General features: G+C 40.6%; 1 long non-coding RNA gene across 1 annotated transcript; it reads left to right on the forward strand.

Moving 5' to 3' along the window:
• The first annotated feature begins 14753 nt into the window (after nucleotides 1-14753).
• Nucleotides 14754-24948, forward strand: LOC115933530 (uncharacterized). Its single transcript, XR_004069366.2, has 5 exons — nucleotides 14754-14776; nucleotides 15611-15779; nucleotides 24422-24546; nucleotides 24660-24667; nucleotides 24854-24948. It is a non-coding gene; the product is annotated as an uncharacterized lncRNA (long non-coding RNA).
• Nucleotides 24949-27670: the final 2722 nt, after the last annotated feature.

The following is a 27670-nucleotide window of genomic DNA, read 5'->3' on the forward strand; positions in this document are numbered from 1 at the left end:
GTCTTTATAGCAATGCAAGAATGGGCTAATACAGACAGTCTCTTCAATAAATGGTGCTGGGAAAACTGGACATCGATATGCAAAAGAATAAAACTTGACTCCTGTCTCTTGCCTTATAAAAAAATCCAATCAAAATGGATTAAAGACAAAAATATAAGTCTTTAAAGTATGAAACTACTGCAAGAAAACATTGGGGAAACTCTCCAGGACATTAGTCTGGGCAAAAATTGCTTGAGTAGTACCCCACAAATACAGGCAACCAAAGCAAAAATGAAGAAATGGGATCACATCAAGTTAAAAAGCTTCTGCACAGCAAAGGAGACAATCAACAAAGTGAAGAGACAACCCACAGAATGGGAGAAAATATCTGCAAAACACGCATCTGACAAAGGATTAGTAACCAGAATATATAAGGAGCTCAAACAACTGTACAAAAAATCTAATAATTTGATTTAAAAAAAGGACAATATATTTAAATAGACCCATTTCAAAAGAAGACATACAAATGGCAAAAGGCATGTGAAAAGGTGCTCAATGTCATTGATCACCAGAGATTTGCGAATCAAAACTGCCATGAGATATCATCTTGCCCCAGTTAATACGACTTTTCCCCAATAGTCAGGCAATAACAAATGCTGGCAAGGATGTAGAGAAAAGGGAGCCCTCATACACTGTTGGTGGAAATGTAAATTAGTATAACCACTACGTAGATCAGTTTGGAGGTTCCACAAATAACCAGAAATAGAGCTACCATGTGATCCAACAATTCCACTGCTGGTTCTATACCCAAAAGAATGGGAGTCAGTCTATCAAAGATATACCTGCACTCCCATGTTTGTTGCAGCACCGTTCACAATAGCCAAGATTTGGAAGTAACCTAAGTGTCCATCAAGAGATGAATTTCAGTAAAGAAAATGTGGTACTTATGCCCAATGGAGTATTATTCAGCAATAAAAAATAAGTTTCTCATCTGCAACAACACGGATGGAACTTGAGGTCATTATGTTAAGTGAAATAAACCAAACACAGAAAGACAAATATCACATGTTCTCACTTATTTGTGGGATTTAAAAATTGAAACTATTGAACTCGTGGAGATAGAGAATAGAAGGATAGTTACCAGAGGCTAGGAGGGAAGCAAGTGGGCAAGGAGGGAGGTGGGGATGGTTAATGGGTATGAAAAAAATAAAAAGAATGAATAAGACCTACAATCTAATAGTCCTCCAATATATTTATTTACCCAATAGAAAAAGAAATGTATGTTCACATATAGATTTGTACACTAATGTTCATATAGCTTCATTTGCAATAGTCCCAAACTATAAGCAACCCAAATTTCTATCAACAGGTGAGTGGGTAAACAAATTGTGGTGTACCATGCACAGCATATAATGCATGGTATACAATGCAATACTACTCAACAACAAAGAAGAATGCACCGTGGATACATTCAACAACAAGGACAAATCTAATTATGCTTTATGAGTTAAAGAAGCTAATCTAAAAAGAGTATATACTGTATGATTTCATTCATGTGAAACTATAAAATGCAAACAAATCTATATTGACAAAAATTAAATCAATTTCTTTGGGTATGGGATGGTCAACTAAGGGAGGGTCTGTGGTGAAGAGTGAGAAAGGAAGGGATTATGAAAAGGCATGAGGAAATTTTGGGCAGTGAGCATATGTTTACTATTTTCATTATGATAATTTCATGGGTGTATACATATGTCAGAATGTATCAAACTACATTTAAATATATGCAGTTAATTTTATATCAAACATAGCTCAGTAAAACATTATTTTAAAGATGTGGTTTCAACATCTTTTGAGTAAGATGTTATTCAACTGGAAATGTTCACCTTGAGGTTGGAAAAGTGGGTCTGGAACTTGGGGGAGAAGCTGGGGGAAAATATTTTAGGAGTAAGCTGTCCCTCCCTTTCCCTCTCTCTCTGTCTTGCTCATTCTCTTTGCTTTTTTCCTTCCTTCATCTCTCTACCACAGCAATTTGTTCTGGTGATACTATTTACATAGAGTTGATAATGGAAGGCGTGTGAAAGGCTGATTGCATTAAATAGGTATAAAGAACGGTTATTGAGGAAAGAAATGTGGAAACATTTGGGGGATGTTGAAGAGTAAGAGAAATGAGAAATAATCAGAAGAATGGTCAGCACATAGGAAAATAATTAGTGGAAGGGAATGTCACGGAATCCAAAGAAGAAGAAAGTTTTAAAAATAGTGGATGATTATTAGTGTCACATGTTATAGGGTTTCATTTAGCTTCTTTAATGAACTTAACTATAAAATCCAATTATTTAGAGCACTCCATTCCCACCCACCACTGTAGTTAACTGAGATGTTATAACATATAACCGTACATATGTGTTTAAGCCTCTCCACAGAAATAATTCCCTCTGCTAATAGGCTTATTCATTTGCAAAGATATCAAAGTACAAAGAAAAATAATTCAGGGTTTTAAAAGAAGCTTTGATTGTTTATAAAATATAATATATATTAATATATTTTATATATATATATATATATATATTCTTTTTTAGATGGAGTTTCGCTCTTGATGCCCAGGCTGGAGTGCAATGGTGTGATCTTGGCTCAATGCAACCTCCATCTCCTGGGTTCAAGCGACTCTCCTGCCTCAGCCTCCCAAGTAGCTGAAATTACAGGCATGAACTACCACGCCCTGCTAATTTTGTATTTTTAGTACAGATGGGATTTCTCCATATTGGTCAGCGTGGTCTCGAACTCCCAACCTCAGGTGATCCGCCCACCTCGGCCTCCCAAACTGCTGGGATTACAGACAGAAGCCACCACGCCTGGCCTGATTGTTTATATGTTTTTACACACAGATAGCAAATCACAGACACTTCTAGAGGTATTTAGCAGAACGCTACCATGGATTCAAGTCAATATGCCTAGGTCAGCTTTGCTTTTCTAAAACCAAATTAATCTTAGCAAAACTTTTATGTTGAGTGCTGAGTTGCTTGCATCTAGCTTATGTCCTAAGTATTAGATCAAGCATTTTGTTGCGAGCATATCAGCATACCACCTCAGTTCTAGGGCTTTCTGACATGTAAATTATTTGTTTGCTTTTTCTTTCAACTACTTATATGTTTGTTTTAATGGGGGAAAACATTGGGCAACTCTGTTTGGCAAAAATATAGAGTCAGTCATCAAAAATTTTATAATGATTGGCTACCAATTAAAATAAAGTTGGTTACCGTTGCCAGGAATAATACAACAAACAATAGGAAAATATCTAGATGATGAATTTCAAATTCTAAGAAGATTAATTAACATGTTGATCTATCTAACTCATAGTATTTTGAAAGCACTTGTTGATTACTAAAAGATGAGGATGGATGGACAGCAATGTGTTTTTGCTCAGTGCTGTCTATTTCTGTGAATGATGATCTCTGTCTTCTCAGGGCTTAAGAACATCTCCAGTGGGTGACTGAGATTATTGCAAAAAACCTTTGGCAGTTAGTAAAACTAGAATACAACTAGGAATATTTTTAGAGTGTGTGTGTGATCTGGGTATAATCTCACAAATTAACGGAACTTCAATTATTATAAACTGAAATTAAGTAATTAACATGTATATGCTGTGTTGGGGGGCACTAAGGGAAAACAGATACTTGTCCTAGAAAAACATTTCTTAGAATAAACTTCCTGTGAGATAAGTGTGTCTCGGGTTTAAATTTTGAAGCACAAAGTTTTTTTTAATTGAAAAAAAAAAAAAGAGAACATCTCCAGTGAAATAAGAATAAACCAACCAACCACAGGAACTAAGCTAGTTAATGTGCTTGTTTCTGGTGGAGCAATATGTTGTTAAAAAAAATTAAAACCATGGCTGAGCACGGTGGCTCATGCCTGTAATACCAGCACTTTTGGAGGCCAAGGCATGTGGATCACGAGGTCAAGAGATCGAGACCATCCTGGCCAACATGGTGAAACCTTGTCTCTACTAAAAATACAGAAATTAGCTGGGCATGGTAGTGCGTGCCTGTAGTCCCAAGCTACCCAGGAGGCTGAGGCAGGAGAATTGCCTGAACCCAGGAGGCAGAGGTTGCAGTGAGCCGAGATTGCACCACTGCACTCCAGCCTGGGTGACAGAGTGAGACTCTGTCTAAAAAAAAATAAATAAATAAAATAAAATAAATAAAAAGCTCAAAACTAAACCTCCATTAAAGTAATATCCTTAGCAAATAGGATTCCTTTTACATGTAATAATTCAGTTCACTCAACAAAGCAAACACTATTGGCTTGAAACCTGCATTTTCTGTTTTCGTAACTCAGACTGCATGAAATTCTGAGAACCTTTAAAGAGGTGTAGTAATTCATCCCCTGCTGTTTGGCATAAAGTGGGTGAAAAATTGGAAATAATTTTTGTGGTGAAAAATAATGGAACAAGGTTAGAAATAATAAATTATATAGAAGCATGTATTACCTCTTTAAATGGATGTCCTGGCTGCAGATCCTTTGAGATTCTTTCAGCTTTTCCTGCTGCCTACCTGAGAAAGCCTAATGATCATATAAGGACTGCTCAGTTTTTGGATTCATATATGGATGCAGCAAGGAGAAATTAGTTCATTATTTCAGATAAGCACCAGGCACTTGTGGGAAAAGCCCAATAGGGTTAGAATTTCCACTTTCTTGAATTATTTACATTACTTATGGTAATAAAGAAATGATTATTGAAATCTGAAGACTTCAGAAAAGATTTAACATTAAGGCTAATTAAAGTATTGATATGGACAGGAGGCAGGGAAATACTGGGTAGAAGAAGGTGGGGTCCCTGGAGAGGGCTTCATCCTCAGGCCTGGACCCATGGCCCTTAATGAAAGCATGCATTCCTGTTTTCCTGACCAAATGTTGCCTTTTCCAAAACGACCCTGGCCCACCAAGTCCCCCATTCTGTACTCATAAAAGGCCCAAGCTCCACTGGCAGAGGAGCAGAGTGGCATGGCAGAGGAGGAGAGAAGAGAAGAAGCATCTGAACGTTGAGAAGAAGCATCTGAACGTTGAGAGGAGTTCAGTTGGGGATGGTTGGGAGGCACCCTGGCTCCTGCGCCTGCTCACCTGTGTGCTCCCCCTCCCGCAAGGGGAAGGTGAAGACTATCTTCCTACTCCATCCACTTTCTAGCTCCCCATCCTGCTCAGAGCCACTTCCATTGCTCAATAAAATCTTCTGCATACACCATCCTTTGATCCGTTCGTATGACCTGATTCTTCCTGGATGCCAGACAAGAATTCGAGATGCATTGGGTGTGGGAACCCAAAAAGGCTGTCACACTGACTCTTCACTGAGCTGTTTAGCACTTAAGCCATCCGTGGATGGGAAAGCTAAAAGAGCATTGTTTGTAACACATGCTTTCTGGGGCTCCAGAGGTCACGGGCAACTCCTAGATGCTGCTGTGGGCTGGCTGGTGGCCAAAGGCTCTTGCCCTGGCTCCTGCACCTGCTCACCTGTGTGCTCCCCTTTCCACAAGGGGTTCGAAGGTGGTAGCTGAGTAAATGAGCCACACCAGTGTCGCAAGTCCCAGGAAGGGGTCAAGGGATCTCTCCCATCTCAGCGTTTTATCCAAAGTCTTTAAAAAGAAGTGGGTTGGATTTTATATCTATGACTTAATAGTATTTAGGGGAGAATAAGAACTCCCCGAATATAACTGACCAAACAAAAACCCAAACTCACAAAAATGAAAACACTCTATATACCAAATACAGAATTCTATGTTAACTGGTTTTGTAAGATGTCGGAAAGACCTGTGTTCTAATTTCTGTTCTGATTCAGTTGTTTAACTTTGGACAGCTTGATAGTCTCTCAGAGCCTCTGCTCCTCACTAAAAGAGGGAGTATAATATTTTACCAGTAGAGATGTGGTGAGGAGTGAGAGAAGTGATCTCTGGGAGAGTGCCTGGACCACATGATTCATAAATGATTATTTAGGGCCCTCTCCTTTACCTTGAAGAATAGCCAGGGTTGACAGTTTAGGGTGCAGACACACAATTTGTTTCAGTGCTTAAGCCAAGTCCCATCTCCCCTTTGCTCCTTCTGCTCCTGTACCCTCTCCTGCAGCGTGAATGAGAGAAGTTCTCTTCTTTTGATATACAGGTTTGGATAGAAGTAGCCAGGAGAGTGACCTGTCTGTCTTCTTTCTTGCTGTCCTGTGTCCTTGGTCTTGTTTACAGAAGGCTGTAGCCTCAGTGCTCTGGCCAAGCCAGGCTCTAGTGTTGAGTCATCATGACTGAGATAACATGGGGTGAGTTGACAAGCTATGTGGGGTGCTCAGAGCTGGTGTTTTCAAATTCTTTTGAACTGCTTTAGAGAGGGCACCAGCCTTGGTTTAGGCAAACTTCCTCCCCATGACAGTCAGACTTCTCCTCTAACCTTCTAGATGTCCTACGCTCTGTCAGGGCAAGGAGTGTGGTCCGGATGTCTGATTCTAAGAGGAAGTGCTTCTGTTCTTGCTTTCAGTTCTGATTCTGTCTTTAAACTTCAGGTTTTCTTTTTCCAGGGGGATTTAAATTATGTTACAAGCTTGCTGTAGGCCAAATGCTTTATATCCATTAATCCACTTAATTCTTACAATGGCCCTGCAAGATCTCATTTTACAGATGAGAAAATTGAGACTTTAATAGCTATTAGGACTTGTGCAAAGCAACATAGTGATAGTACTATTGAAGCCCAGATATGTTTTACTTGAAAGCTATTAAATATTTTCTCTCTCAATTGTATTTACCTTCTTCCCCCTTAATGCCACAGCCCCACAGGAGAGGTATCCTGGCCTGGGGCAAGTACTAATTTAAAGGATTAATTTGCCCAGTAAATCCCGAGATGGGTTCTGTTTCTCTAATGGTCTCATCCCCAAGATGTCATTATAAAAACTTTGCCAGCTGGGAAAAGATGCAAAGGACTCCATAGCATCAATGAGTACAGCATGTGCTCATAAAACTGGTGCTTTAAAAACAGCTACATTTTACTGAGAGAATTAAATAACCAAAAATCAAGGCTAAGTCTTGCAATTAAACAAATGGAGCTGCATTAATTATCTATGAACCATATTCTGACGAGGTCTTTGGTTCTAAGATTTTGAAGGAAGCAAGAAGAGTACAGTATTCAGTGTTCTGTGAGACAGATGATCCAGTCTTCTCAAGTTAGAAGGTCTTTTTGGGAAAAGTTATGATAACTGAATTATTTTATTGTTTTGCTATTTAAAAAGCTCTTTTAAGCCTACAGAGCAGAACAAGCTGGCTCATCTCTGAGCACCAGGGCTAGATCAAAAGTGCATCAACTTTTCTGAAACCAAAATCAAAACAAACATAAATGATATTTCTTCTAAAATTGAAAAATAAAAATTAATGGGGAATAGTCTGGAAGATGGGGTAAAAAGAAGGACAATTGGATTTTTTTTTTTTTTTTTTTTTTTGGAAACAGAGTTTTACTTTGTTGCCCAGGCTGGAGTGCAGTGGCACGATCTCAGCTCACTGCAACCTCTGCCTCCTGGGTTCAAGCAATTCTCATGCCTCAGGCTCCTGGGTAGCTGGGATTACAGGCGCCTGCCACCATGCCTGGCTGTTTTTTTCTTTTTTTTTGCATTTTGGTAGAGATGGGGTTTCACCATGTTGGCCAGGTTGGTCTTGAACTCCTGAGCTCAGGCAATCTGCCCGTCTCAGCCTCCCAAAGTGCTAGGATTACAGGTGTGAGCCACTGCACCCAGCCAGATTTTTTAAGAATTGAACTTTCATTCAGAATTTGAACTCAGTGTTAATTAAATCTGTTTGAACTTTCATTCAAATGTAAAGGTCTGGCCCCAGGACTAGAAGAGTTACTGTAACATTATACGAGAGACTCTCCTCTGTTATTCACATTTAAGTTTAGCAATTGGTGCAACAGTATTCTCTTGCTAGTCTAAATGGATGTAGAAGCGTGCATGGACAGACAGTGAGTATAAACTGTTAGCCTCACCCAGAAATAATCTTAGAACTCACTGCAACAAATACAAATCTTATCTAACAAAACATTTGGGGCTTAAGGTGGCTTTTTAATTTCAAGCAGTATTCAACATGGCATACTTTTATTGTCTTAGAATTTATTTATTCTTTTAGATGTTTAAAACATTGAACAGATGAGAACACTGAGGCCCAATATGACAACACAAACTCCCCTAGTTGGCTAACTTTAGCTGTGGGTTTAATCTGTGACTGTCAAGTAACTTAGTTCTGTAGCAGCTGCAGAACAAACAACATAGGCTTTGGAGTCAGGTTCTATTTATATTTGTGGCCTTTGGAAATGCATTCGTAATTCTTAAAATTTATTGTACATACAAATAACATGGGGATCTTGTTGAATGCAGATTCTAATTCAGGAGGTCCAGGGTGAGGCCTGAGATTCTGTATTTCTAACAAGTTCTCAGATAATGCTGATGCTAGGGGGGTCTAGGACCACACTTTGAGTATCAGAAAATTATCTAAACCTTAATTTTCTCATCTGTAAAACAGGGACAGTGATGACTGCCTAGGAAGATTATTGGCAGCATTAAATGAGTCCATGAGGTGAAGCATCTGACATATAGGAGGATTGCCACAAATATAAATGTGCCCACTCTTCCCTTTCACCTATTTTGTTCCTACTTAGCTCAACAGTTTGTTCAACTCTTTATGCAAGTTTTCTCAGCCTGTTTTCACTAGGGTCATTTCCATATTTGTGTGGCATAATCAGGTTCATGGCAGAAAGGCATGTATGGTTCACTAAGAGCTCATCTTTGTCCTCTTTCCTGAAATCAGTGTTTTATGTTACATCCAATGTTATATGGAAAATCTAAGCCAAATGTGAATGTTCAAAATCGAGTTGATGTGCAAGTTGCTCAAAATAGCTTTAAACCTTTACTTAACCATTAACAAAAAATTATTATTTGGGATCACAAAACAAAACCTAATTATATTCTTATAAGAAACACTTTTATTTATTTATTTATTTATTATTTTTTGAGACAGTCTCGCTCTGTCGTCCAGGCTGGAGTACAGTGGCGCAGTCTCGGCTCACTGCAACCTCACCTCCTGGGATCAGGTGATTCTCCTGCCTCAGCCTCCCGAGTTGCTGGGATTACAGGCATGTGCCACCAGGCCCAGTACAATACAAAAAAAAAAAAAATACAATAACTTTTGTATTTTTAGTAGAGATGGGGTTTTGCCATGTTGGCCAGGCTGGTCTTGAACTTCTGGGCTCTAGTGATCTGCCTGCCTGGGCCTCCGAAAATGTTGGGATTACAGGCGTGAGCCACCACGCCCAACCTAATTTTTGTATTATTAGTAGAGATGGGGTTTTGCCTTGTTGGCCAGGCTGGTCTCAAACTCCTGGCCTCAAGTAATCTGCCTACCTTGGCCTCTCAATGTACTGGGATTATGGGCATAAGCCACCACGCCCCGCCAACAAACACTTTTAAAATAAATGGTTTCAAAATGGTTAGAAATAAAAGAATGTGCAAAAGCATACCAGGCAATTCAAACATAAGCCAAATGAGGATTCTAATCTTAATATCAGACCTGTTAGAAGTCAATTCACAAACTGTTCCTGAAAGTAAATGAGAAAGAAACACTTCCTAGCCCATCCTCTGAGGCCAGTATTATCCTGATACCCAAGCCAAAGATATCACAAGAGAAGAAAACTACAGGTCAGTATCCATTAGCAATGTAGATGCAAACATCATCCTCAACAAAATACTAGCAAACAAAAGAGAATTCTACACCATAATCAATAGGGATTTATCCCACGAATGCAAGATTGGCTTAACGTTTGAAAATCAATTAATGTCATATATCACATTAATAGAAAAAAAGGACAAAATCACATGATCATTTCAATAGATGCAGAAAGAGCATTCAATAAAATCCAGTACCTCTCAAGATAAAAATACTACAGATAGAAGGGAAATTCTTCCAACTTGTCAAAGGGCATCTATGAAAGACCTACAGTTAATGCTGCATTTAATAGTGAGAGTGCTTACTTTCCCTCTAAGATCAGGAACAAAACAAAGATGTCCACTCTCATGACTTCTATTTAACTTTGTAGTAGAGGTTCTAGCCAAGGTTAATTAGGCAAAAAAAAAAAAAAAAAAAAAAAAAAGGAAAAGAAATAAAAGACATTTGGACTGGAAAGGAAGAAGTAAAACTACCTCTAGTTTTACTTTACAAAAGTAATGACATTTCAAATGTCATGATCATGTCTATAGAAAATCTAAAATAATCCACTAAAGACCTATTAGGACCAATAAATAGTTTCAGCAACATTGCAGGATGCAAGATCAATATAATAAATCAATTGCATTTCAATACATTAGCAACAAACAATCTGAAAATGAAATTCAAGAACAATTTCTTTTATATAGCATCAAAAAGGATAAAATAGGAATAATTTTAACAAGAATTGTAAGACTTTTTTACTAAAAACTACAAAACATTGTTGAAAGAAATGAAAGATCTGAATAAATGGAAAGACATTCTATGTTCATGTATTGGAAGACAATATATTAAAATATCAGTACTCCCTAAGTTGATCTATGGATTCAATGCAACCTCTATCAAAATCCCAGAAATTGACAAGCTGATCTTTAAATTCATGTGGAAATGCAAGGAATGTAGAATAGCCAAAACAATCTTGAGAAGAATGATACAATTGGAGTACTCACACTTGCAATTTCAAAACTTACTACAAAGCTGTAGTAATTAAGACAGTACTGCTATAAAAATAGACATTAAGATCAATGAAATAGAATTTAGAATTGACCATAACTTTTTTTTTAACTTATGTGACACTGAGAATTTTGTTAGCAATGAATGTGACACTGAGAATTGTATTAGTAATGGCATTTTTTTATTTGACACTAGAAAACTTAAAGACAATAATATGCCCTATCCCACCCCTATATATATCAGGCTTTGTGGTGTGAAGTTAACACGCATTTTTTTTTATTATTATTAAGTTCTAGGGTACATGTGCACAACGTGCAGGTTTGTTACATATGTATACATGTGCCATGTTGGTGTGCTGCACCCATTAACTCGTCATTTACATTAGGTATATCTCCTAATGCTATCCCTCCCCCCTCCACCCACCCCCTGGCAGGCCCCAGTGTGTGATGTTCCCCACCCTGTGTCCAAGTGTTCTCATTGTTCAATTCCCACCTATGAGTGAGAACATGTGGTGTTTGGTTTTTTGTCCTTGCGATAGTTTGCTGAGAATGATGGTTTCTGGCTTCATCTATGTCCCTATAAAAAGGACATGAACTCATCCTTTTTTATGGCTGCATAGTATTCCATGGTGTATATGTGCCACATTTTCTTAATCCTGTCTATCATTGATGGACATTTGGGTTGGTTCCAAGTCTTTGCTATTGTGAATAGTGCTGCAGTGAACATACGTGTGCATGTGTCTTTATAACAGCATGATTTATAATCCTTTGGGTAGATGCCCAGTAATGGGATGGCTGGGTAGAATTGACCCTAACTTTTATGCTCAATTGTCCTTTGAAAAAGAGGCCAAGACAATTCAATTGGGTGAAATAATAGTTCTTCAACTAATGGTGTTGGGGAAACTGGATATCCACAGGGAAAAGATTTAGATGCTAAAAAAAAATAAAGCCAGTAAATGCTAAAATAAAAAGTTGAGGAAAGTCCTTTGTAACTTTGGAGTGGAGAATGACTTTTTATTATGACTAGAAACCTAGAAGCCATAAAAGATTGATAAATTCAATTATTTTTGAAAATGCAAGCAAATTCCACCACAAGTAAGGCTTAGAGACAAATGATACTTGGGAAAAATTGTTGCAAGTCATATCAGAAAGGATTAATTTTCCTAAATATATAAAGAGCTCCTGAAAATTTCACTTCTAATAAACACTTAATACAAGTTTACTTGTACCCATGTGAAATGGCATAGGAACAAAAGATTGGAAATATATTATCAAATGGAATGTATTTTGGCAGCTACAAAAAAGAATGTCAAGACTCTACATGGATATGGAAATGTCACTAAGTTACATTGTTAATTGAGCAAAGAAAGAGTGCATAAATAACATTTTTCTATTTGTATAAAATGGGAGAAAAATAAGATTGTATATTTGCATTTGCTCTTTTATGCAGAAGGATACACAGGAAAATAATAATAGTGGCTTACCTGCAATGGTGAGGACTGTATGGTACAAGTGGATAGATGGGAAATGGGGTAGAAGAAGGAGAATTTATTATTTATTATTTTTTGAGATGAAAGTGTTATGTATTTAAATATTGCATTGAATTTTTAAAAAGAGCTGCGAACTACTTTGTATTCTACTTTGAAATTTTTCAGACTTAAACAAATAGTGCTTTTTCAGTCAAGCAGCAGGGGTCATGGCTGCCCCCTGCATCTCCACTCCCTGACTGCATCTCTGCTGGCTCTGCTGACTCCTCACTCTCAGGCTGGTGCAACCCCGATCCTACCTTGACCTGCTTTTCTGGTCTCATTTCTTCTGTTCCTCCCTGCTCTTCAAAAGTGTATGCTGTAGCACCAACCCTACTAAAAACCTGTCCCAAACATACACACACACACACGCACACACACACACAGGCACATGCACACACACGTGCGTGCACACACACAGGCACGTGCACACACACAGGCACATGCACACACGCATGCACACACACTGGCACATGCACACATACACGCACACACACAGGAACATGCACACACACATGCACACACACAGGCACATGCACACATACACACACAGGCACATGCACACACACACGCACACACAGGCACATGCACACACACAGGCACATGCACACACACGCACACACACACACACACAGGCACATGCACACACAGGCACATGCACACACACACACGCACACACACACAGGCACATGCACACACAGGCACATGCACACACACGCACACACACACAGGCACATGCACACACACATGCACACACACAGGCACATGCATACACACAGGCGCATGCACACACACACACATGCATTCCTCTCCCTTCCACTATGCCAACCTCTTTTGTGCTTTTGAGTCTTTGCTCACACAGAAAGGAAAGCCGGTGTGGAAGATCTCAAAGGTCAGTGTATCAATAACCCATTTCTTTAAAAAAAGTTTTTTTTTTTTTCCCTTCGAGATAATTCAACCTTGCCCAAAGGCCTAGCTGTCATCTCTAGCAAGCCCCAGCTAGATGGTCCTGGTACTTTCTCCCACTCTCTTTTTCTTCTGGGTTGTATCCTAGGGCTGCCATGACAAGTACTACAAAATGAGTGGCTTAAAACAATAGAAATATACTTTTTCATAGTCTAGAAGTCTGAAACCCAGGTGCCAACAAGTTTGGTTCCTTCTGGAGGCTCTGAGGGAGAAACCATTCCGTGTCTGGGATGGCAATAGTAGCTTAAAATGCTGACCTCTGTAGACATCCTTGAAGCTAGTGATGGCCATGTGTCCCAGGTCTGGCAATGAAAAAATATAGACAGAAGTTTGCTGAGTGCAAGACCTAGGAAATCTGTTATTTTCCTAAAAATGAGGGATAGGCTCAACTAACATATAAGTTTGCCCTTCACTCTTCCTACTCCCTCTTGATTGCACTGTGGATGTGATGTTTGTAAATATAGCAGTAATCATGTGGGCATGTTGCAAAGAACAACAAGCCAGGGGTGGCTGAACAAAGACAGGTAGAAGAAGCCTCGCTCTTTGATGGGTTAAAGGAGCTACCAGTTGTGGCAGTCCACAACTGACTTGGTTTGTCTTTTTTTTTTTTTTTTTTTTTTTTGAGACAGTGCTCTGTCTCCCACGCATTGTGTCCGGAATTGATGGGTTCTTGGTCTCACTGACTTCAAGAATGAAGCTGCGGACCCTCGCAGTGAGTGTTACAGCTCTTAAGGTGGCATGTCTGGAGTTTGTTCCTTCTGATGTTCAGGTGTGTTCGGAGTTTCTTCCTTCTCGTGGGATCGTGGTCTCGCTGGCTCAGGAGTGAAACTGCAGACCTTGGCAGTGAGTGTTACAGCTCTTAAGGCGGTGCATCTGGAGTTGTTTCTTCCTCCCGGTGGGCTTGTGGTCTCGCTGGCTTCAGGAGTGAAGCTGCAGACCTTCGCAGTGAGTGTTACAGCTCATAAAAGCAGTGTGGACCCAAAGAGTGAGCAGTAGCAAGATTTATTGCAAAGAGTGAAAGAACAAAGCTTCCACAACGTGGAAGCAGACCTGAGCTGGTTGCTGCTTCTGGCTGGGGCAGCCTGCTTTTATTCTCTTATCTGGCCCCACCCACCTCCTGCTGATTGGTAGAGCCGAGTGGTCTGTTTTGACAGGGCGCTGATTGGTGCCTTTACAATCCCTGAGCTAGACAGAAAGGTTCTCCACGTCCCCACTAGATTAGCTAGATATACAGAGTGTCAACACAAAGGTTCTCCAAGGCCCCACCAGAGTAGCTAGATACAGAGTGTGGGTTGGTGCATTCACAAACCCTGAGCTAGACACAGGGTGCTGATTGGTGTGTTTACAAACCTTGAGCTAGATACAGAGTGCCGATTGGTGCATTTACAATCCCTGAGCTAGACATAAATGTTCTCCACATCCCCACCAGACTCAGGAGCCCAGCTGGCTTCACCCAGTGGATCCCGCCCAGGGCTGCAGGTGGAGCTGCCTGCCAGTCTGGCGCCATGCGCCCTCACTCCTCAGCCCTTGGGTGGTCGATGGGACTGGGCGCCCTGGAGCAGGGGGCGCCGTGGAGCAGGTCCCGAGCCCTGCCCCGCGGGAAGGCAGCTAAGGCCTGGCGAGAAATCGAGCGCAGCGCCGGTGGGCTGGCACAGCTGGGGAACCCAGTACACCCTCCGCAGCCGCTGGCCTGGGTGCTAAGGCCGGCAGGGCCGGCAGGCTGCTCCGAGCGCGGGGCCCGCCAAGCCCACGCCCACCCGGAACTCCAGCTGGCCCGCAATCGCCGCAGGCAGCCCCAGTTCCCGCTGGCGCCTCTCCCTCCACACCTCCCTGCAAGCTGAGGGAGCCGGCTCCGGCCTTGGCCAGCACAGAAAGGGGCTCCCACAGTGCAGCAGTGGGCTGAAGGGCTCCTCAAATGCCGCCAAAGTGGGAGCCCAGGCAGAGGAGGCGCCCAGAGCGAGCGAGGGCTGTGAGGACTGCCAGCACGCTGTCAGCATGATCTTGGCTTACCGCAACCTTTGCCTCCCAGGTTCAAGCGATTCTCCCGCCTCAGCTGAGGCTACAGGCATGCGCCACTGTGCCCAGCTAATTTTTGTATTTTTAGTAGAGACAGGGTTTCACCATGTTGGCCAGGCTGGTCTCAAACTCCTGACCTCAGGTGATCCACCCGCCTCGGCCTCCCAAAGTGCTGGGATTACAGGTGTGAGCCACTGCGTCTGGACTTTTTTTTTTTTTTTTTCAATTGAGACGGAGTCTCACTCTGCCGCCCAGGTTGGAGTACAGTGGCGCCATCTTGGCTCACTGCCACCTCCGCCTCCCAGGTTCAACCAATTCTCCTGCCTCAGCCTCCCAAGTAGCTGGGCTTATAGGCGCCCACCACCATGCCTGGATACTTTTTTTTTTCTATTTTTAGTAGAGACGTGGTTTCGCCATATTGGCCAGGCTGGTCTCCACCTCCGGTGATCCGCCTGCTTCTGCCTCCCAAAGTGCTGGGATTACAGGCCTGAGGCACCGCGCCTGGCCTGAAGAATCTTTTCGAATGCAACAGGGAGAGGGATAGTTGTATCAGAATGTTTTCAACTGTAAGTATTCAAGGTAGTTGGAAACAGTAAAGAAATGTATTACCTCACATAACAAGAAGTCCCAAGATAGAGTGGCTCCGGGGTCAGTTAATTCAGTGACTCAAAGATGTTATCAAGGGCCCAGTTTTGTTTTAATCTTCCACTCTGCTATTTTCAGCATGTTGACTTGATCTCTCTCTCTCCCCCTTTTTTTTTTTCTGTTTGCTCCCTTTGTGGTTGTAAGAGGCTACTGAAGATCCAGGCCTCAGTGAGATATGACAATATCCAGTGGAAACAGAGTGAATGTCACTTTTCTTGCATTTTTTTAAACCAGTAACTAAAACCTTTCACAGAAGCCATGTCACACTTCATGTCTTTTTGTCCTAATCCAAGCATTGGCAAGAAGAATTAATTCATTTGTTCACTCTTCATATATTTATTGAATGTCTATTATGTGTCACTAGAGCTAGGAAACCTCAGATGGCAAAACAGGTAAAAATCATACAGCTTATATTCTATGGGAAGAGATAAAAAAGAACCAAATGACTAAAGTGGTGATAAATATTATTGGGATAAAAGTGCAATGGGAAAGGGAGATAAGTCATGCTGGTTAGGTAGCAGTAGGGAAGGGACCAGATAATTGGGTTTCACCAGTGAGAAAACATCGCCTGGGGCTGGAACTGAGGCTAAAGATCACCACACCTGAAGCAGATGTTCCCTTGGAAAAGGAAAGTGAATAAAAATGAGGTTCTCTTAGGAAGAAGAAAGTGAGAGACAGTTGTTAGATAGGCAATTACCAGTAAGGGCAAGCTATGGAAGTTGTGGGACACAGTTCAAAATGAAAATGCAGAATTGTTATTCAAAAAGTAGGAAAAAGTATCACTAAAGGACAAAAATATAACTGTCTTTTTACTTTCTTTCAGTCTTTTTGTTGACTTCTTATGATGGTTTTAATTTGCTGTTTAATATCTTTATAGGTAAAGAAAAATTGAAAATTTAAATTATTAGCATGTATTTTATTATTCATTTTGATATTGTATAATGCCTGTTTTACATGCAAACATAAGAGCATTTAACTAATATGTGGAATCACCAAAACTATAGTTCCTATTTTTGTGGCTCCTACATGGATACACATTTTATTCTTACTAGAACAGTGGAAATGATGCACAAAACAAACTCAATTGTCTTATTTCATTTCCTTTTTTAAAAATTTTATTTTTGAGATGGAATCTGGCTCTGTTGCCCAGGCTGGAGTGCAGTGGCACAATCTCGCCTTGGCTCACTGTAGCCTCCACCTCCTGGGTTCAAGTGATTCTCCAGCCTCAGCCTCCTGAGCAGCTAAGATTACAGGTGCACGCAACCACACCTGGCTAATTTTTGTATTTTTATAGAGACGGAGTTTCACCATGTTGACCAGGCTGGTCTCAAACTCCTGACCTTAAGTGATCTACCCTCCCTGGCCTCCCAGAGAGCTGGGATTACAGGCATGAGCCACCGTGCCCGGCCTTATTTCATTTCTTTTCTTTCTTTCTTTCTTTTTTTTTAAATTATACTTTAAGTTCTAGGGTACATGTGCACAACGTGCAGGTTTGTTACTTATGTATACATGTGCCATGTTGGTGTGCTGCACCCATTAACTCGTCATTTACACTAGGTATATCTCCTAATGCTATCCCTCCCTGCTCCGCCTACCCCATGACAGGTCCCAGTGTGTGATGTTCCCATTCCTGTGTCCAAGTGTTCTCATTGTTCATTTCCCACCTATGAGTGAGAACATGCAGTGTTTGGTTTTTTGTCCTTGCGATAGTTTGCTGAGAATGATGGTTTCCAGCTTCATCCATGTCCCTACAAAGGACATGAACTCATCCTTTTTTATGGCTGCATAGTATTCCATGGTGTATATGTGCCACATTTTCTTAATCCAGTCTATCATTGATGGACATTTGGGTTGGTTCCAAGTCTTTGCTATTGTGAATAGTGCTGCAATAAACATACGTGTGCATGTGTCTTTATAACAGCATGATTTATAATCCTTTGGGTATATACCCAGTAAAGGGATTGATGGGTCAAATGGTATTTCTAGTTCTAGATCCTTGAGGAATTGCCACACTATCTTCCACAATGGTTGAACTAGTTTACAGTCCCACCAACAGTGTAAAAGTGTTCCTATTTCTCCACATCCTCTCCAGCACCTGTTGTTTCCTGACTTTTTAATGATCGCCATTCTAACTGGTGTGAGATGGTATCTCATTGTGGTTTTGATTTGCATTCCTCTGATGGCCAGTGATGATGAACATTTTTTCATGTGTCTTTTGGCTGCATAAATGTCTTCTTTTGAGAAGTGTCTGTTCATATCCTTCGCCTACTTTTTGATGGGGTTTTTTTTTCTTGTAAATTTGTTTGAGTTCTTAGTAGATTCTGGATATTAACCCTTTGTCAGATGAGTAGATTGCAAAAATTTTCTTCCATTCCATAGGTTGCCTGTTCACTCCAATAGTAATTTCTTTTGCTGTGTAGAAGCTCTTTAGTTTAATTATATCCCATTTGTCAATTTTGGCTTTTGTTGCCATTGCTTTTATTGCTTTTGGTGTTTTAGACAAAGTCCTTGCCCATGCCTATGTCCTGAATGGTATTCCCTAGGTTTTCTTCTAGGGTTTTTATGGTTTTAGGTCTGACATTTAAGTCTTTAGTCCATCTTGAATTAATTTTTGTATAAAGTGTAAGGAAGGGATCCAATTTCAGCTTTCTACATATGGCTAGCCAGTTTCCCCAACACCATTTATTAAATAGGGAATCCTTTCCCCATTTCTTGTTTTTGTCAGGTTTGTCAAAGATCAGATGGTTGTAGATGTGTGGTATTATTTCTGAGGGCTCTGTTCTGCTCCATTGGTCTATATCTCTGTTTTGCTACCAGTACCATGCTGTTTTGGTTACTGTAGCCTTGTAGTGTAGTTTGAAGTCAGGTAGTGTGATGCCTCCAGCTTTGTTCCTTTTGCTTAGGATTGTCTTGGTAATGCGGGCTCTTTTCTTGTTCCATATGAACTTTAAAGTGGTTTTTTCCAATTCTGTGAAGAAAGTCATTGGTAGCTTGATGGGGATGGCATTGAATCTATAAATTACCTTGGGCACTATAGCCATTTTCACCATATTGATTCTTCCTATCCATGAGCATGGAATGTTCTTCCATTTGTTTGTATCCTCTTTTGTTTCGTTGAGCAGTGGTTTGTAATTCTCCTTGAAGAGGTCCTTCACATCCTTTGTAAGTTGGATTCCTAGGTATTTTATTCTCTTGGAAGCAATTGTGAATGGGAGTTCACTCATGATTTGGCTCTCTGTTTGTCTGTTATTGGTGTATAAGAATGCTTGTGATTTTTGCACATTGATTTTGTATCCTGAGACTTTGCTGAAGTTGCTTATCAGCTTAAGGAGATTTTGGGTTGAGACGATGGGGTTTTCTCAATATACAATCATGTTATCTGCAAACAGGGACAATTTGACTTCCTCTTTTCTTAACTGAATACCGTTTATTTCTTTCTCCTGCCTAATTGCCCTGGCCAGAACTTCCAACTCTATGTTGAATAGGAGTGGTGAGAGAGGGCATCCCTGTCTTGTGCCAGTTTTCAAAGGGAATGCTTCCAGTTTTTGCCCATTCAGTATGATATTGGCTGTGGGTTTGTCATAAATAGCTCTTATTATTTTGAGATATGTCCCATCAATACCGAATTTATTGAGAGTTTTTAGCATGAAGGGCTGTTGAATTTTGTTGAAGGCCTTCTCTGCATTTATTGAGATAATCATGTGGTTTTGGTCTTTGGTTCTGTTTATATGCTGGATTATGTTTATTGATTTGAGTATGTTGAACCAGCCTTGCATCCCAAGGATGAAGCCCACTTGATCATGGTGGATAAGCTTTTTGATGTGCTGCTGCATTTGGTTTGCCAGTATTTTATTGATGATTTTTGCATTGATATTCATCAGGGATATTCATCTAAAATTCTGTTTTTTTGTTGTGTCTCTGTCAGGCTTTTTTGATGCTGGCCTCATAAAATGAGTTAGGGAGGATTCCCTCTTTTTTCTATTGATTGGAATAGTTTCAGAAGGAATGGTACCAGCTCCTCTTTGTACCTCTGGTAGAATTTGGCTGTGAATCCATCTGGTCCTGGACTTTTTTTGGTTGGTAAGCTATTAATTATTGCCTCAATTTCAGAGCCTGTTATTGGTCTATTCAGGGATTCAACTTCTTCCTGATTTAGTCTTGGGAGGGTGTATGTGTCCAAGAATTTATCCATTTCTTGTAGATTTTCTAGTTTATTTATGTAGAGGTGTTTATAGTATTCTCTGATGGTAGTTCGTATTTCTGTGGGATTGGTGGTGATGTCCCCTTTATCATTTCTTATTGCATCTATTTGGTTCTTCTCTCTTTTCTTCTTTATTAGTCTTGCTAGCGGTCTATCAATTTTGTTGATCTTTTCCAAAAACCAGCTCCTGGATTCATTGATTTTTTGAAGGGATTTTTGTGTCTCTGTCTCCTTCAGTTCTGCTCTGATCTTAGTTATTTCTCACCTTCTGCTAGCTTTTGAATGTGTTTGCTCTTGCTTCACTAGTTCTTTTAATTGTGATGTTAGGGTGTCAATTTAAATATTTCCTGCTTTCTCTTGTGGGCATTTAGTGCTATAAATTTCCCTCTACACACTGCTTTAAATGTGTCCCAGAGATTCTGGTATGTTGTGTCTTTGTTCTCATTGGTTTTAAAGAACATCTTTATTTCTGCCCTCATTTCGTTATATACCCAGTAGTCATTCAGGGGCAGGTTGCTCAGTTTCCATGTAGTTGAGCGGTTTTGAGTGAGTTTCTTAATCCTGAGTTCTAGTTTGATTGCACCGTGGCCTGAGAGAGTTTGTTATAATTTCTGTTCTTTTACATTTGCTGAGGAGTGCTTTACTTCCAACTATGTGGTCAATTTTGGAATAAGTGCGATGTGGTGCTGAGAAGAATGTATATTCTTTTGATTTGGGATGGAGAGTTCTGTAGATGGCTATTAGGTCCGCCTGGTGCAGAGCTGAGTTCAATTCCTGGATATCCTTGTCAACTTTCTGTCTCGTTGATCTGTCTGATGTTGACAGTGGGGTTTTATAGTCTCCCATTATTATTGTGTGGGAGTCTAAGTCTCTTTGTAGGTCTGCAAGGACTTGCTTTATGTATCTGGGTGCTCCTGTATTGGGTACATATATATTTAGGATAGTTAGCTCTTCTTGTTGAATTGATCCCTTTACCATTATGTAATGGCCTTCTTTGTCTCTTTTGATCTTTGTTGGTTTAAAGTCTGTTTTATCAGAGACTAGGATTGCAACCTCTGCCTGTTTTTGTTTTCCATTTTCTTGGTAGATCTTCCTCCATCCCTTTATTTTGAGCCTATGTGTGTCTCTGCACGTGAGATGGGTCTCCTGAATAAAGCACACCAATGGGTCTTGACTCTTTATCCAATTTGCCAGTCTGTGTCTTTTAATTGGAGCATTTAGCCCATTTACATTTAAGGTTAATATTGTTATATGCGAATTTGATCCTGTCATTATGATGTTAGCTGGTTATTTTGCTGGTTATTTTCATGCAGTTTCTCCCTAGCCTCGATGGTCTTTACAATTTGGCGTGTTTTTGCAATGGGTGGTACTGGTTGTTCCTTTCCATGTTTAGTGCTTCCCTCAGGAGCTGCTGTAGGGCAGGCCTGGTGGTGACAAAATATGTCAGCATTTGCTTGTCTGTAAAGGATTTTATTTCTCCTTCACTTATGAAGCTTAGTTTGGCTGGATATGAAATTCTGGGTTGAAAATTCTTTTCTTTAAGAATGTTGAATATTGGTCCCCACTCTCTTCTGGCTTGTAGAGTTTCTGCTGAGAGATCAGCTGTTAGTCTGATGGGCTTCCCTTTGTGGGTAACCCGACCTTTCTCTCTGGCTGCCCTTAACATTTTTTCCTTCATTTCAACTTTGGTGAATCTGACAATTATGTGTCTTGGAGTTGCTCTTCTCAAGGAGTATCTTTGTGGCGTTCTCTGTATTTTCTGAATTTGAATGTTGGCCTGCCTTGCTAGGTTGGGGATGTTCTCCTGGATAATATCCTGCAGAGTGTTTTCCAACTTGGTTCTATTCTCCCTGTCACTTTCAGGTACACCAATCAGACGTAGATTTGGTCTTTTCACATAGTCCCATATTTCTTGGAGGCTTTGTTCGTTTCTTTTTACTCTTTTTTCTGTAAACTTCTCTTCTTGCTCATTTCATTCATTTGATCTTCAATCACTGATACCCTTTCTTCCACTTGATCGAATTGGCTAACGAAGCTTGTGCATTCATCACGTAGTTCTCGTGCCATGGTTTTCAGCTCCATCAGGTCATTTAAGGACTTCTCTACTCTGGTTATTCTAGTTAGCCATTCATCTAATCTTTTTTCAAGGTTGTTAGCTTCTTTGTGTTGGGTTCATACTTCCTCCTTTAGCTCGGAGAAGTTTGATCATCTGAAGCCTTCTTCTCTCAACTTGTCAAAGTCATTCTCTGTCCAGCTTTGTTCCATTGCTGGCGAGGAGCTGTGTTCCTTTGGAGGGGGAGAGGTGCTCTGATTTTTATAATTTTCAGCTTTTTTGCTCTGTTTTTTCCCCATCTTTTTGGTTTTATCTAGCTTTGGTATTTGATAATGGTGACGTACAGATGGGGTTTTGGTGTGGATGTCCTTTCTGTTTGTTAGTTTTCCTTCTAACAGTCAGGACCCTCAGCTGCAGGTCTGTTGGAGTTTGCTGGAGGTCCACTCCAGACCTGTTTGCCTCAGTATCAGCAGCAGAGGCTGCAGAACAGTGAATATTGCTGAACAGCAAATGTTGCTGCCTGATCGTTCCTCTAGAAGCTTCGTCTCAGAGGTGTACCTGGCTGTGTGAGGTGTCAGTCTGCCCCTCCTGGGGGGTGCCTCCCAGTTAGGCTACTCAGGGGTCAGGGACTCACTTGAGGAGGCAGTCTGTCCATTCTCAGATCTCAAACTCTGTGCTGCGAGAACAACTACTCTCTTCAAAGCTGTCAGACAGGGATATTTAAGTCTGCAGAGGTTTCTGCTGCCTTTTGTTTGGCTATGCCCTGCCCCGAGAGGTGGAGTCTACAGAGGCAGGCAGGCCTCCTTGAGCTGCAGTGGGCTCCACCCAGCTCGAGCTTCCCAGCTGCTTTGTTTACCTACTCAAGCCTCAGCAATGGCGGGCGCCCCTCCCCCAGCCTCGCTGCCACCTTGTAGTTCAATCTCAGACTGCTGTGCTAGCAAAGAGGGAGGCTCTGTGGGCGTGGGACCCTCTGAGCCATGCACGGGATATAATCTCCTGGTGTGCCGTTTCCTAAGACTGTTGGAAAAGCGCAGTATTAGAGTGGGAATGATTCGATTTTCCAGGTGCCATCTGTCACAGCTTCCCTTGGCTAGGAAAGGGAATTCTCTGACCCTTTGCACTTCCTGGGTGAGGCGATGCCTCGCCCTGCTTCAGCTTACACTTGGTGGGCTGCACCCACTGTCCTGCACCCACTGTCCTACAAGCCCCAGTGAGATGAACCCGGTCCCTCAGTTGGAAATGCAGAAATCACCTGTCTTGTGTGTCACTCACGCTGGGAGCTGTAGACTGGAGCTGTTCCTATTCGGCCATCTTTCTTCTTTTTTTGAGACAGAGTCTTGCTCTGTCGCCCAGGCTGCGGCTCACTGCAACCTTTGCCTCCTGGGCTCAAGCGATTCTCCTGCCTCAGGCTCCTGAGTAGCTGGGGTAACAGGTGCACACCACCGTGCCTGGCTAATTTTTGTATTTTTAGTAGAAATGGAGTTTCACCATGTTGGTCAGGCTGGTTTTGAACTCCTGACCTCGTGATCTGCCCACCTTGGCCTCCCTAAGTGCTGGGATTACAGGCATGACCACCATGCCTGGTCTTATTTCATTTCTTAATAGGTGCATGTTCTACCCATAATTTCTACTTGTTATTTATTGATAAGTAAGGAAGTTACAGAAAGGAAAAGAAATTATGGCCTTTCCTATCTTTCCCTTTCTTTCTATGTTATTCGTTTCCAGCATAAGTGGTTAGCTAATATAGGAAAGTAACATGAATAAGAAAGGAAATGGTAGGATTTCTTGGTTGTTTGTGTTTCTTAGAATGTCTTTGTCTTCTTTCTGCATTTATTGCAGGATTTGGTTTGAATGTAAAGTTTGGGGGTTTCAGCACTCCTGTTACTTGGTCATAGATGTAACACACTTACCTTGTACTTTGTATGAGTCTCCGCAAGCTCTTACATGCTGTGGGTCCAACTGAACACTGTGCTCATGGGGCATTGCTTTTTCCAAATTTTAGATTTCTGAGCAAAATAAATGCCACATTTTTAAAGCTATGAAATTTTGTGGTGGTTTGTTATGTAGTGATAGTAACTGGAATATATACCAAAATAGGTCTGTACCTTTGAAAATGTAATTTCCTCAGTCATGACTCTCAATAACGAAAGTGATGTTACATTAGAATCAACTGGGTCGCATTTTCAAAATATAGCAAAAGTCCATGACGGTATATTCTATGATAACATGAATTTGGATATAACAAAATTGACTTCTGTCCTCCACCCCACCTTGTTCTCAAAATCCCCATCATATTTAACTTGGAGAAGAAAACCACCACCTGGAGTGCCAAACTGCAATGGGGACCTAGACAGATTCAGATTGTGCCACTGGAGCCCTGGAATTGGATTGCTGGATAGACTCACTGTGTTAATTTATTTAATCTTGGATCAAGGTAATACTAAATTTTATGTTATTGAATATTTTGTGCCCAACTTGCTATGTTACAGTGGAGTTTTATGTATGGCTGACCGAATCAATCTTTCCACATTCATTTCCTCTTCCTAGATCCACAGGTAAACTACATTTTCCAGGGCCTTTAAGTCAATGTGTGGCAGTATGACTAATTCTTGCCAATAGAATGTGAGCAGAAATGAGATGACATTTCCAGTTGAGACAGTTAAGAATGAATGTGCCTTCTCATTTTTTTCTCCCCTTGTTGTCAACTGGATGGCACATTGTTGAAAATGGGGGATGCCCAGCATGGAAGAAGACTGAACCATCACTTAGAGGAGAGCTGCTTACCCCTCACTGGGTTGTGGCATGAGCAATAAATACACTTTTAAGATACTGAAATTTGGGAGTTTTAATTTTCACTAGAGCATAGCCTAGTCTATATAAGGAATTTAAAGGGGATTGCTGCTGTAACCCTAAAATATGTGTTATTGGCTTAATAGTTGAATACTGGAGAGTGAGGAAACTGATATTCGGGGCTGCAGAGATGGCAGATCTATGGTATAGACTGGTAAAGTATTTGGTAAAACTGCTTCCTGTAATATCTTGGGAGGTAGGCCATGGCCCTACTGAGCCAGCAGCTCTGGGGGAAATGATTATAAAGAGCCAAAATGTTATTGCATGTTGGTTTCTATTTGCTGCATTTTGGGAAAGTATTACAAGAAAGAGATGAGGTTAGGAGATAATTGGCTGGTGTAACCAGAAATAAAAGAAATAAAGAGACTGTAAAAATTTGGGGCATTGAAAGGTTGGAAAAATCCAATGGCTTCTAGACTCCCAAATGTAGGTAATAAGACAGAGGCAAAGTCCTTGAACGACAGGCAAAGATTAGGTTAAGAACATAGCTATTCCATTCAAGGTTGATATCTTCAAAGTAACCTGTTTTTATTTATTTCAGAGAAAGAGATATGATGAGTGAAGGAGTAAAAAGAAAGGCAGGTTTGAGAAAGAACTTTGGGTTCTTATTAACATAAGGCATGGGTTTATTGCAAACATATCATTCTTTGAGAAAATTATATTGCCACATAATTCAAACTTGGAGTGTTTCAGACTTAAAACAACCCTTAGGCTCCTAAAGGTCCACATACAGGAGAAGTAGGCTATAAAATTTGTCCAGTCCCCAAGAAGGACAGAACATACACCTTCAGATGCTTGAAACAAGGAGAATAGGTTAGCTGGGCGTAGTGGTGCACACCTGTGGTCCCAGCTATCAGGAGCCTGAGGTGGGAGGATTGCTTGAGCCCAGGAGGTTGAGGCTGCAGGGAGCCGTGTTCATGCCACCGCACTCCAGCCTGGGTGACACAGCGAGAGACCCTGTCTCAAACAACAATAGCAACAACAATAACAACAACAAGCCAGGAGAATAGAAAAGAGAGACTCTCTCACAGTGCTGAGCCAGGGACCAGAGAAAATGAGGAAATTCTTCCCAGGGAGCAAAAAACAGGGGCTTAATGTAATTTCTTCCACAGGGCAGAGATAGGTGTCTACCTAGAGGATTCCACAACTGCTATGAACTAGTGATTGTTGTGTATCTTTCATTCTTTCCTTTTTCAAATGGAGTTTTAAAAATTGGCAAAAATTTTATACACTGTGGAATGGCAAAATCAAGCTAATTAGCATATTCATTACCTCACATACTTTTATTTTTTGGTAATGAGAACACTGAACATCTACTCTCATCAATTTTCAAGTGCCTAACACATCGCTATTAACTGTAGTTCCCCATGTTGTGTAATAGAGCTCTTGAACTTTTTCATCCTGATACCTCCCCAATCCCTTTCTTCTCAGTCTCTAGTAATCCCCATTGATTTTCTGCTTCTGAATTTGACTTTTTAAAAATGTATGTATGTAGGTATTTATTTTTATACAGTTTTAAGAGTAACCTTATAATGTTGTTCTCCTCATTTTCAAAGGAACACTTGAAAATTTTGTTTTTAATATTTAATGTTTATGGGTACATAGTATATATTTATGGCATATGTGAACTATTTGGATGCAGGCAAACAATGTGTAATAATTATTAGGGTAAATGGGATATCTATCACCTCAAGCATTTATTCTTTGTGTTACAAATAATTCAATTATACTCTTTTTTTTCTTTTTGTTTGAGACAAGGTCTCACTCTGTCACCCAGGGTGGAGTGCAATGGAATGATCTCGGCTCACTGCAACCTCCACTTCCCGGGTTCAGGCAGTTCTTCCACCTCAGCCTCCCAAGTAGCTGAGACTACAGGTGTGCAACACCATGCCCAGCTAATTTTTTATTTTTTAGTAGAGACAGGTTTTCACCATGTTGGCTCCCAAAGTGCTGGGATTACAGGCATGAGCCACCATGACTGGCCTCAATTATACTCTTTTAGTGATTTTTAAATGTACAATTAAATTATTGACTATAGCAACCTTGTTGTGCTTTCAAATACTAGATCTTATTCATTCTTTCTATTTTTGTTTGTACCTGTTAAACATCCCCCCATCCCCCAACCTCCCCCACTACCCTTTCCAGTCTCTGGTAACCTTCATTCTATTCTCAATCTCCATGAGTTCAATTGTTTTGATTTTTAGCTCCCGCAAATGAGTGAAAACAAAGTTTGTCTTTCTGTGCATGGCTTATTTCACTTAATATAATGACCTCCACAGCTCTATTCACAAATGACAGGATCTCATTCTTTTTTATGGCTGAATAGTACTCCATTGTGTATATGCAGCACATTTTCTTTTTCCATTCACCTATTGATGGACACAGGTTGTTTCCAAATCTTGACTGTTGTGAATCATGCTACAATAAACATGGGAGTGCAGATATCTCTTTGATATACTGGTTTCCTTTCTTTTGAGTATATACCTAGCAGTGGAATTGCTGGATCATATGGTAGTTCTATTTTTAGCTTTTTGAGGAACCTCCAAGCTGTTCTCCATAGTGGTTGTACTAATTTACTTTCCCATCAACAATGTACAAGGATCCCCTTTTCTTCACATTCTTGCTAGCATTTGTCATTGCCTGACTTTTGGATGAAAACCATTTTAACTGAGGTGAGATGATATCTCATTGCAATTTTTTTAAAAAAT

The sequence above is a fragment of the Gorilla gorilla genome, chromosome 12, assembly GCF_029281585.2.
Source record: "Gorilla gorilla gorilla isolate KB3781 chromosome 12, NHGRI_mGorGor1-v2.1_pri, whole genome shotgun sequence".
NCBI lineage: Eukaryota > Metazoa > Chordata > Mammalia > Primates > Hominidae > Gorilla > Gorilla gorilla.